We start from the raw sequence: 13,746 nt of genomic DNA on the forward strand, positions 1-13,746 counted from the left end.
TAATGTTAGCTCAGTGATGCTTCCCTTACATAACCCTGTTTAAAGCACTATTTTAACATCAGCTAGGTGAAATTAGCAGAGGCATCATCTATTTTGGGCTTCTAGAGGACTGATAGTGGTTTGTTTTAATAAAAGCTATACCATGGGGCCATGATCAGTGGATGAACAGTGTAATAAAGTGACGCACATGTAATTTCTTAAACATAATTTAGTGCTTTCAATGCTTGACTTTTACTTGTGGTATATCCACAGCATGGAATTGCTACTTCTACTGAAATGAATGATCTGGATGCTTCCTTCATCTGAAACATAATTAATATCACTATATTGTAATTTAACAGAGTGAATCTAAAGCAATTAATCATGATCTAAAACATCTGTTGCGGAAATGGTGTACCTACACTGAGGGTGAACCAGTAAGACAAAATAAACAAACCCGTGTGCAATCATTGCGTTGCCCAGCATGCTCCATGTCCATGTGCCCCTGGCTGGTAATAACCTTTAGCTAATTACTATTTCTCCTGCATCTTAATATCAGTTCATAAAGCAATGCAGTGCTAATTAGGGAAAGAGAGTGAGATGATATCCAATTAGGGGCCTGTCTCTCGTCTCAAAACAAGTGAGCCGACCCAATTCATCTTCACCTTGCGTGCCCCACAGCTACATGGTCGGAGGGTGAGAGTCTTTGAAAGGATGGCCGGTGTTCCCTGATGGTTTACTCTATTACCCAGTCAAAACATGTCAGCTGAAACAAAGTCACGGTAATGATGAGGACAAAACCGATGGGGGATCAGTGGGCGTCTTTGCAGACGTGGGCATAGGTCTTTGTTTTGAGTATGGGAAACCAGCAAAGCAGAGGCGCTTTTCAGTGGATTCACAAAAAGTTAATTTGGAGGAAAATACTTCCTCTACCTCAAAAATAACAACATACATTTTACAGATTAATCTGGAACTGGCCCAGCATACAAAGTCCCTTGCAGGGTTTTTTTTTTTTTTTAATTCAAAAGCCCCACAGCACTGACCATTGCACCCAGTATTCTATGGTCTTTGAGCACCTTAATTCCAAACTAATTACTTAAAATAATAAGAACGCTTATTAAAAGCCACTGAATCAAGGTAGAGCTGCGTTTCGTGAGAGAAGAAAAAAAAAAAAGATAAAATAAGCAAATCGCACTCAAGGGCAGAAAGAAAAATATTCATGGGGTACTTCTGCAATACCTGCAAGTCACGCAAGAATGGTCTGCCCTACTGGTCATTTCCTGTTTTAGTAGAGACGGGTGGCCGCAAAACAGGCCCTTTACAGACTAGAATCAGATTAGTGTCATGGGGCCAGCTGCCATGAATGGGAGTCATGTCGGTGGGTGTCTGCGAGGGGTCCGCCTGTCACCACCCCGTGTCATTTCAGCCTGATGGCCTCTTCCCCGTAGACATCAGAGAGTAGCCGATGTAATCTGCAGTCATTCAGCAGTGACCTGGAGAAATGGAAACCTACGCTGGCGGTGAGAGGGAGGGCTGAGACAGAAAGAGAGTGAGCGATCTGGTCAGCCCATGTATTTATCTACCTGACACTTCGAACTCTGCAAGGCCCGCAGAAAACCATTCCTCCTCATCCTCCTCCGCCATATTCAGACAGAATCCTTAATGCAAGCAGCAGCAGAAGCGGCAGAACGGTGAAGACGTGACATTGAAGAGCACTTGGCTAATTGACTAAAATGATACATATGCTTACCTAATTGCAGGAATCGCTCCAGCATTCTCTTAAATCGCAACATAAGCACTTGAGGTTCTGGTAAATAGTCAAACTGGCTTGGTCTGCTCCTGATCTGACTGATAATGAACTCATTTGAATATATTCCTACCCTAGTAATTACAATCTAATCGAAATTGATGGATCATTTGGGCCCAACCTGCATGAAACATTCATTATTACAAGCCCCAACACATGGTCGGAGCATTTTCCACATCAAACACCAGCGTTTAGAACTAGGAACAGACTAATGAGGTGGACACACTATACAAATGCATGAAAGCAGCCACTGCATGTGTGCTTTGTGCGTATGCATTGCTTATGCATCCGCCTCAGCCTTCCAAATGCACACTGTTTGGCATTTTATACACAAGCAAAATCAAGTCAAGGACACAGGAGCAAAATATGGACATACATTTCGTATGTAAACTCAAAACAGGTGTATGAAAAACACATAGAACGGCTTCAAAGCCTGCATGGCCTCTCTGCTTTGCCCTTCCAAACAACATATGGCAGAAAAACATGTCTTATCTTTGACATATTAATGTATTCAACTGTGTTTTATTATTAGAACAAACATTAACATAATTCTCCACTTGGCGGCTGTCCAGCCATCTCCAGTATCTAGACTGATGGCAGCTTGGCTTGCCTTTCTCCAAGTCCCTGACCTGCATTCTCAATGGCCTCCAACGAAAAAAAAAAAAAAAAGAAAGAAAAGAAAAAGGGGGCTTGGGGCCTCTCGGCGGCAGAAGGGATTAGCTATGCAAGCACTTCCTCCATTTTGGAGATTTTGTTATTGAGTTGCACTTTGCCAATGCTAATTGCCTGTGCCCACGCAGGGTCAGAGAGGGCCACCTCCCCATTGGGATGGATCTCTCCACTTCATCTGGACATTATATTACCTCCGGCCATGATTTGCGTCAGCAGGCTTGAGTTTAATTCCCCTTAATCACATTCAGGCACCCTGGCAGAATCAATAAAGTCACAACAGTCTGGGCCATCCTTTGTCCAACAATCCATTAAAGAGATAGAAGCCTCAGCAGGCTGCACCAGCAAACTTCAAGTGCTACATATATGATAGAAAATTCAGGCATTTTGCTGATTCCTAATAAGCGAAAATTAACAAAATATGCTGTGTTTGCTTTCTGTTTATTCAGTGAAGGTGACGTGTCCCCTTTGGGTTGTCGTAAAACAGCTTTTGCTGGTGGACTTTTGACCTATTAACTTTAGCTTTTAAGCTAACATCCTTTACATGGTCCAAAAGAAATTTAAATGTGAACATCTACAATTCCATGACAATTGGCCAAACTCCATCCAGTGATGAAGATTTTCTCCCCTTGTGTGCAGGGATAGGTTTCTAAACCCTTGCAAACCAGAGCAGGGTAAGCAGTTTAGAACTGGATGGATAAATTATTACCCATTGGAGCGCAGAGCCCAAAGAACCCTGGATGCTTCAGTGCTACTTAGCATACCATACCATGGAGTCCTGAACTGGATCCGTCAGCTGATGTTAGCGACCACAGAGGCAGCAGGTAACAGAGAGACATTTACAGGTCAAGTCTTGGCAACATCTGCTTGAATATGTGTGTGTGTGTGTGTGTGTCATGCATGTTGTATTCCAGACAACGTGTGAACAGATTTGTTTGCTGCAGGGAAGCTTTAATATAACATATCACACATGTCCATATTAGCCATTTTTATGTGCAACATCTGATGAATTTATTGTTGTGAAAATATATTCGGGCAACACAAACCAAACTGGGGAAAGACAAGAGGGTAAACAGCGCTTCTTGAAACATACAGTATATCCTTGCTGATTTAATCTCAAAATAGCTGTCAGCATACAGTAAGAGTAGAGTAAAGCTGTAATGTCCCTGAGGGGCAATTTAGCTTGCAGAGGCAATAGTAAATACAACAAATAAATAAAAAATCATGGTCCATACTCGAGGTGTTCAAGGATCCGAGACCCGACCTGGGATCCATGCTGGATGTGTGTTTATCATCTATTCCATCCAGTGGACTAAAGCTGAAATAACGAGTGCGTTCGCCGTGCTGTTTCAATAAGCAATAACAGAAAATCTGGACGTGTTTTACCAACTGTCTTGGCAAAGAGGACAGATTATGCATCACAGCCAGGCGAAGGGAAGATGGCAACTAATTTTACTTTAGATGAGAACAGATTTTGTTGTGATGACTTGTAAATTTACTTTTTAATAGCAATCAGCTGTGGAACGATTGGGTGTGTCTCCCAGCCAGGTTTGAGTCCCAGCTTTTACAGAATAAGTGTGTCCGACTCGTTTCTGTGGAGTACATTTCCGGATTGGGAACAAATCTTTGGACCCATTTTGTTGATATTGCGAGTTCAATATCCTCCTTTAAGCTCTACTTTGGTCCCTACCAGCTGCTGGGAAAAACATCTGGCTGTTTAGCGGCGAAAGGCTTCACTATGTCCACCAACTTGTTGAAAAATTTGCTTGTTAAACAGTAACGTATGACTGGCCAGGGTGATCTGCTTTACACGACAAAAGAACGTGAACACCAACATACTGTATGTGAAAGCAGCGACAGCAACTACAGTGAACAACACACAACTAATGCGTGAGAACTGAAAGAAGATGAAGCGGCAGAGACAGCACCTGACACGGGAAAGACATGTGACCCCCGACCTGCTCATCATACTTTATGACATGCAGCACAGTGAGGATGCAGTCGTTTCATACGGGAGATGAACGTATGTAACAGATCTATCGAGGCGCATTCAACCGGCTTTGGAGATTCATATGAGACGGCTGTGAGAGACTCCACTCTGCAGTGTACAGTAGTTCATACACTTTACTAATAAACCACTGAATTATAGAGTAACATTAATGATAAAAAAAAACAAAACTTTTTTTACACTTCTCACCTCTCTCGGTCATCCCAGTGACCTCTTGCTCTCGCTCTCTCTCCCCCTCAGGCTGTGCAGCGCATTAAAAAAAATTATTACGCTGATAATCCTCCAAATTTCACAGCAACCTCTAGTGACCACATCTACTTTATAATCAAGAGCTTTAACCAGATCACATATCCTATTATACAAAGTGTCACTGTGCAACGGCAGCCATCTCAGTCACTTCATGTACTCCAGCTGCAGCTGACTGGATTGAGCTCTCTCCAGGAGACTATCTGACACGAATATCAGCACTCTGAAGTCTTTGGTTAGCTTGATTCAGTGGGACACTTGAAAAACATCCTGTTAAACGCCTCAGCGTGTTTGTATGCTATAGAAAAGCTCCGACCTTCTGCATCACAAGGAATCTAATCTCTTTCCCATCACAAATACTTGTGTGCTAACACAAATCCCTCATGCCGCCACAACCCAGTAAGAGAGGGGGAAGGGTTAGATGAGTTTAAAATTATTTATCATTTGATGGTTTTTATAGTGCCTGGTTTTAGGTGGTGCTGCAGCCCCCTCAGCGCCTCTACTTCCCCTGTCTATGTGCAGGCTATTAAAGCAACAAAAAGAGCTAAAAAGCACTAAAATGCTTCTCTAAGCTGAGGAGGAACTGCAGAGTCTGCTGATGATTGTCCATGAGTTCATCACTATGTGACATATGGTACATTGTTATTATAGGAATTTTGATTAATGCAGCTTTAACCTGGAGATTTGATCTTTTTTTCCTGCTATATTTTGCCATTGATAATACATTTGAGATGTTTTGCTCTTGTATGGATCTATTTTGTGTGTTAAGAGTCTGCTCCTTTGTGAGCATGGATGGGTGATGTCTGTTCCAGAGACAGTATTTTCTTGTATTGATTCACAGTGGTGTCCCCCGCGGTTCACCGGAGTGGCCGACCAAGGACTGGAGCGCACAGCATTTTAATCTGTCAAGATGTCACCAGCTCCGGACAAGAGGGAAAAGGGGGGGGGGGGTAGAGTTTGGATGGAAAGAGAGCGATGACACCCAACCGTCAATGCCGGTGTGCTCAATTGTGCGAGCACACACACACACACATGCACCTGCACTAAAATACACATAAAGCCTGCCAGTCAGTCAATCAGTCAGTGTCCACTTGAGGGACTCGACTTCTGCCCTTTATGTCCCCACAGACATCTCAACACAGCTCGCTGAGTTGTAGAACAGTGGGCTGGAAGAGCTCTGCTTCATACTCATACAGTACCACTGTGCGCTCATGACCTCGGTGAGGACATACTACATGTGGTGATTTTTGGGTATCAAGTAAACAGACCCTTGAATTTTGATTAGCAGGTATGGCATCACTGTGTTAATTTCAGTTCATGTTGCTCTGTGGCTTTTCAATTGACGGTAACGGTTATTGAGTGTGTGTTCTGCTTGTGCTGTGACTTTAAAATTAAACTTGCCTGTTTCTATTTGTCAGTGTTGATGTTAGCAGCTGGGGGTTTTGTGGTAACAGCTGATTCCCAAGACGGCAGCAGTGATGCTGCAGAATAAGCTCCTGAACAGCTTTTATAGGCAAACACGCCAAAAGGTAAGATGTTAAATTACGACTTTGCTTTTAGGCTGTAAGTTGAACCTTGTGAATGCAGTATGTTTGTGTACACAACACATGAGAAAGTTTTCTCTGAGGAATAGTCAAGATGGTATTCCTGGGAGATAGCACTGTTGCTTAAAATGAATCGGAATGAGGAAGGTGGCTGTTAACAAAAACAACTTGGGCTTATTTTGTCTGCGAAAGTGGCAGAGCACAGTTCTGCAGAATTGGATTGATGCGCACATGTGCAGATGAAGCATGTTAAAGGATTTAAATTGGGTGTGGAGCCATGAAAATTAAAAAGGTAAAAAAAAACACATAGATGTACTGGGTATACGGTCATGTCGCTTCAGCCAATCACATTCCCACACTGGTAGAGAAGCAGGGGCTGTTCCTGACGATGGACACGGGTGACACCACATTTTGGTCCACAAACAGGAGAAGTGTATCTAAAGAGCAGTCCTCAAGCTTGTATGGAGGAGGCCATAACATGCCTATTTAAAAACACTTCATGAGACACATTTGTAAAAATTCAATAACAACAGAGCGAGCAATAAAACCCATAATAAAACCACATAAGTAAGAGGAAATACTTGGACTAATTAAACGAACTAATTAAACACCACAATAAAAAGTCATTAAGTCCTCATCCATGTCCCCTGGAAATAAACTTTTGGGACAAAAAGCCCAAAAATCTCTCTCTCTCTCTCTTTTTTTTTTCTGAGAAAGTCACCAAATGTTTGGCTGGACTCAATCACTTCTCGACCTATAAAAATAAAGATGAAATGTGATGATGCATTTCAGTGCATCATTCCTCTTAATGGAGCTCTTCGGCACAGCAGCCACACCACCCTGATACAGTCGCTGGCCCCCCCTGCTTCCCCAGGATTGCCTGTGATGATCTTAGTCTATGAGCATCGGACAAGCCGAAAAAGTAACACTAACTGTGACACCAGTGAGCAGTTCCTCAACTCTTGACATCGTCTATATACTAAACCAGCATAACAGAATTCCTGAAATTAAGTTGTGGCTTTTGGTTTTGGCCTGCTGCCACATGATTTTTGGTGGCCCCATCTGGCCACCCCTCTGAAAAATGCCTGGTTCATTGGTGATTTTTGTCCTTAAGGGATGTTCAAGATGTTCTTTGTAACAGTGCTCGAATGCCAGATACCTCTCCCTGTCTATTACCACAGTTGGCAGGTATTTATCAGCCTCAGAGTTAAAGGGTGACTCTTGTATCTTGTATCGAGAACAGTATTGCTGCAGTGACCTCTATGGGTTGGAGAGGATGATCTGATGAATCTCTAATCACACAGCTGGGTGCTGCGCTCTTTACTCTACTATATTGTTGACCAAAATGCTATATTCATATTTCATACTTTTATGTTTTATGGATAAAACTGGCATCAAAACTCCAACAACACTTACACATACATACATATTTAAATATATTTAAGATATAAAAGTGAAGATAAAAAGAGAACCAGCATTCACATCCACCGGCTACCACTGTGAAATGCTGCTGACATATGAATGCATTAGTAATAAGAATCTATGAAATCTCCCACTCCCTCCTCAGTGGTGGTATCAGAGAGAGAGAGAGAGAGAGAGAGAGAGACACTGTGGCAGACAGAGATGCACACTTCTACCTTGGCAACCCCTGCTCTGTATGCATGCTGCCAGTTGGCTCACGTCATCAAAGGAACATGAGGAACAGTATCTGTTTATCACAAAGTTCAGATGTTGAGCAGTTATGTAAATGCAAATTGTGCTGTATGTCCAAATAATCCAAAACATACTTCAGTCCTTGAGCAACATATGCAAAAACATGCTAATCGCATAATTCACATGGTTTTGCTTCTGCTTATTATCGGCTTTGGTAGCACTGCAGATATCCAGCTATGAGACACGCCATTTTTCCTCACACATTCTAATAAGCTAACAAGTAAACGCAGCTCTGGTATGCAGCCTCATTATGAGAGAAGAAACTCCGTAACGTTGCACACTCCAACTTTTGCCTCTGTATTCGCTTTGCACATTATTCCAAATGAAGGAACAACTCCGTGCTACTAATTAAGAGCCAACCTTTTATTTCCTCAGGTGAAAGTGAAGGAGCCAGAGTTATCTCATTGCCCTCCTGTGCAGCTCCTGTGCAAGCACAAAGTTAGTGCCGCCTGGAGAGAGAAACACTTACATCCACCACTGGCCCCCATGCAGTGATAAATATATTACTTTTGAGGAGCAGTCAGCTTAATGGCTTGCTAAGACATTAAATATAACACAAATATTGACAGTCTGGGAATATGAGTTGTAGGTGTGGTCAGGACGCGGTTTCTAAAGGAAAGCGGAGGTTTCAGCCATGGGGAGGGAGATGTGTGCGTCTCTGTGTGTGTGTGCGTCTGCTCTGTTGAAGGCTCATCTATAATGTACAAAGACGATTAAGTTTGAGCAGCGGCTGGGGCAGATAGACACTCAGTTGAGTGGTGAGGTGCAGATAAGAATGAATGCAAATATACAGCAAGAGTGACAGATTAACCTTGGACAAGGTTGGGCATTAATGCTGTGAACAGGCAGGGAGCACTGTGACGCCTGCTGAGGTATAACACACACTCGCACGCACAAAGGCGGTTCCACACCCACACAGTTTAAAGACCAGAGTGTGAGCATGCATACAATAAGAACACACTCACTTATGTTCACACAGTGATGTGTATTATCTGCGTATACGATTGGTAATTGATTATTCATCAGTCACGATGGTCAATGTACAAGTCATGGACTACATAATGCTTCAATGGGCAATGTAAAGCTGCGCTAAGCACAAATCCCAACATCCAATGAGTTTAAAAAAAAGAAAAACTTTCAGAAGGAAGACAGTAAATTCTTTAGACCACATTGACGGCAGGTGCTTCGCTTCCCATTTTATATAAATTTAACTGCCATCTAAACACTGTCTGTGCTCGCGCACCATGTTAGATTTATTGCTTCTGAGTGTTGTGAATGTGGGTGCAAATACATTATTGAAGAGTCAGGGCTAACGCCGCCAGTTCCAATACATTTTTAAAGGTCCATTGTGATAGAATTTCTATTTATGATCACTGATTATTTATTTATTATTAAAATTCTGATCCTTACGTTTTTCATGAACTCAATCCATTTTTGATGGATTGATTTCTGCAGCGTATTTAATCCTGTAATCCCCTCACTGTATAGCATTTTCTTGTAGGGAGTGGCGGACTCCGCCATTACCTGCATCGCATTCTGATCTACTGAAGCATCAGAAATTCACAGGAAACAATGCGTGCACGTAATCAGGTGCAAATTTGATCTCTTTCTCAATTCCATCCCCTTTACTGTTCGCTTTCTTACACAGTGGATAGCAGTCTACACAACCGGTTCTCAAAGATTAGAGTAGAAAATAAGATGTATTTTCAGTTTTTGCAACATACTAGTAGAACAAGAAGAGGCAGCCACAGCGAGATGTTCGATGAAGGGCTGCATGCATCCTATGTCACTGCGGTAACCAAATCAATCATGACTCAAATCTCAAGGATAACAGCAAAGATAATCAATTAAAACATACACCCCTGGTATATGTAAAAGTATACATAAACAGAAATTACAACAATATCTCATATGCACTGCCTAGATAATTTTACCATCACTCCCAGAATGCTTAACATGGAGCACGGAGCGAACCCAGCCCTTCACAAGTTCCAGCGGCATGAGGCATGTCTCTTTCCAACACTCGGCTATTACATACTGATTACTTTCGTGGAGGGTGACAGCAGAGAGCCAGCTAACCCACACTGTAGATGAACGATAACAGCGCTCTCTCTGTCTCTGTCTCTTCCTCTCCCTTTCTTGACGTCACATGCAGGGAGACGGTGTCTAGGAGCAGGTAAAAATAGTGCGGGAGGAGACATCAGGTTGCGATGTGCTGAGCAGATGGAGAGAGGAAATGGTGAATACCAATAAAGCAGATGGATTTGGCCTGGGTGGCTCTTACTGTACTGTATTTGTCATGTTGCTCTGTGCCGAGTTCTTTCGGGGCCCCAGGATATGAAAACCTGGGCTGGTATGTAAAAGTGAAGATGGAGTGGTGAAGCTGCAGGCTCCTGTTAGGTGACTTAATCTTGTACTGAGTGTTTATTTTTATCATAGCGAGTGAAAACATGCTATCAGTGATCAGATCAACAACGGTACATGAGCCAGCAAGCTGTTTCTTTGCATCACGTAGCATCGCACCATCATTGAATTCAAAGTGTTTGCTGAGCAATGGCTGTTAGAATGATAAATGTCTTTCAGTGGGACCGATTTTCCTTTTTAGAAGAGCCATGTGTGTGTCTATACTGCCAGAAAAAAAAATACACAACACGCCATGTTTAATTAGTCAGAGATGTTCCAGTTGGTCTGTTCAGGATCAATTAAAATGGTATTATTTTAAGCAACAAATAAACAACAACATGTAAGTCAAATTTAGTTCTTTTTTTATTTTTTACATTCCTTGCATTACCATTAGCCTCAGCTACACTTTGTCTTATGTGCTTATTAGCAAATACATTACAGACATTTCATCCCTAAACATCAGCATGTTAGCATGAGCATTTAGCTCAAAGGCTGAGGAATTCATAGAACTGTTAGCATGGCTAAAAACTGAGCACTTAGCCATTTAGCTTAGCGTGGAAAGACGAAATGCCTACGACAAAATGAACTGCTGTGTACGTTGTATGTGTATGCATACTGCATGTATATATTTAGTTTAGAGTTTCATTACAGTAGGCCACTCATGAGATTTTAGGATACTTGTCAAGAATAATAATATCACAGCTAGCATGGCAAAATCACATTTCCTGGAATGAGTTCCTGTCTTTCTTAATAACCCAATTGCCCAAGTTTTGCACAATATCAAGTGGGCATGCACACACCCACAGACACAGACATGGGATATAACAACATAAATGATTTTACCCAGACATCTGGATGATGTCACACTGGGCTTCTGTAATTGTAGGCAGTTCAAAAACCAGCCCGTGACTCACCATCTGAGCTTGTTTTAATAGAGTGAAGAAACACAGTTCATCCACCGGGTCCACCATGTACAGTAAACCCTTAGAACCAATTATAGAACATTTCCCTCTGAACAGTTCTCAGATCATTCCAGTCCAATTTCCCTGGAAAAGACACATCCCTAATAGGTGGTAATGAAGGAAAACAGGGTTTTCCACTGATTCACCGTCTCACTTAAAGATTTTCCTTACTGCTGATAAGGGGCTCACTCTACGTGAAGTTAATAATAAAAAACCAGCACGGTGAGATGAACCACACAGCAGAATCAGGAGGGGTACGCGCCCAAAACAAGAACATCTGAACACGGGCGCTGAAAAAAAAGTCACAATTCATGTTCACTCGCTCGCAGAGAGAGCGCCGATCCAGTCACAGACTGCATCATGTACGACATGCAGCTCACAAACACACACTGCCGAGTAAGAAAATCATAATTGGGATGACGGAGAGTGAACTCAGCTGACATGCAATCCATGTAGTTTAATGGATGAAGAGCGCGATAAGAAGCTTTTGGGGAAGGAGCTGCTAATGGGTAAACAAGATGGAATGATTAATATATTAATACTTAAAAATAAAATTGTGTTGTTTGGGACTGCTGAGAAGAAAATGAAAATAAAAGGGCTGTTAGATTGCCATTGGGGTTACATCACTTCTGGGCTGAGGTAATGGGCTCAGGATTGCAAAGATAAAGACATGATTGCCAGACCATTAACAATGACGAAAGGCAGTCCAGTATCACTGACTTTATGCTTGTTTGCAAAATGGACATTTTCGTCTGTGTGCTTTGATGCAAGTCATCACATTTGTTGGCCTTTCCCATATTGATGAAATACAAGCAAAGGATAGATCATTTTAGCCCAATTATTTAGTTGACGGATGTTTACTTCTTTAGGGCCGTGTGTGATCCAAGTTCATAAAAAAGGGATGATCTGTGGATCAACCTCTCAGTTAATCAAGCTGTTCAATGTACCTTTCCAGTGCAGCTCTGTTTTGAAGAGGAGTTTTGTGCGCACTCCACATATTTTGATTTCTTGACCTTTTCCAGTCCTGTGAACCTCCGCATCTCGGCTTGGTTCGTCGTAATGCCTGGTGATGATGGGCACAATTCCTGTTTGTCAATGCAGGTTTCGTCTCTATAAATGTTTAATACAAAAGTCAAGTGACTGACGTTCAACGTAAAGACGTCTAAGTAAAACCCAAGTGCAAAGACACACGGTGGAGGAGGATGGCTCTCAGTGTTTTAATAACCACAGCAGCAGGAGGGCAGCAAAAGAATGAACACTACTGCCAACAGGGCAGACTAACTAGAGTCACTGTCACACAAACAGTGGGGGAAATAACACACCAGAAACATTGTACTTACAATAAATATGGCTTGCAAAATTACTGCTGATGCAAAACAAATAACACGATTTGTGCTATCTTTTGATGGAACATGACCTGAGGCAAGACAGCTGTAGCTATACAATGCATCGACCAGCTGGATAATTGGTGACGTAAACTGCATTCTGGTCAAACTGGAAACAGCAGCAAAAACAGCACAGGAAGGATCAACTGGATGGACAGCAGCAGGGTGGACTGGCAGGATCAGCACCATGGAGAGCAGCAGGATGGGCTGACGGGATCAGCACCATGGACAGCAGCAGGATGGGTGGAGCAGGACAAGCAACATGGGGAGCAGCAGGGTGGGCTGACAGAATCAGCACCATGGACAGCAGCTGGATCGGCTGATGGGATCAGCACCATGGACAGCAACTGGATGGGCTGATGGGATCAGCACCATGGACAGCAGCTGGAACAGAGCAGGATCAGCACCATGGACAGCAGCAGGATGGGCCACACAGGATCAGCACCACGGACAGAGGTCATCACGGACGTGACTTGCAGTACGCACACATTTGACTTCAGTCTTCACTTCACTCAAACTCAGTCAACTGCTGCTGTTTCCAAGATTAAAAATGAGTTTTATTCCGATATGAATGAGAAGCCCTGAAAGGGGCACTGCACCCATTGTACACATGCAGCTTATTAAAAGTGTTGTCATGAATTCTGTTGCCTGCGCTACAAACTGGAGGTGCAGGATTTGAAAGAAGTTTAAAAAAAAAAAAAAAAAAAAAAAAAAAAAGCAGGGGATATCTAATGAAAGATGGTAAAAATTATTGTGGGAAATGTAGGATCCAGCATTGTCAACGATTGACCTGTACTGGAGGCGAATAGTTTACACATCCCTGCCTCTGATGCTTTGATTTTGACCTTGATTTTTTTTAGCTCTCATGAGGTAAGTGTATGAGTGTAATGCTAAAGTGCTCAGAATCGATGTTAGCTTGACTGAACATCTACATTTTCATGACAACTTGGCAAACTCCAGCTGTTGGTGGAGATCATGTCACATGATGAAAAATTCCAGCAGAGCTACTGAACGGACGACGGTTATTTTG

This window comes from Chaetodon auriga, chromosome 24, assembly GCF_051107435.1.
Source record: "Chaetodon auriga isolate fChaAug3 chromosome 24, fChaAug3.hap1, whole genome shotgun sequence".
Lineage (NCBI taxonomy): Eukaryota > Metazoa > Chordata > Actinopteri > Chaetodontiformes > Chaetodontidae > Chaetodon > Chaetodon auriga.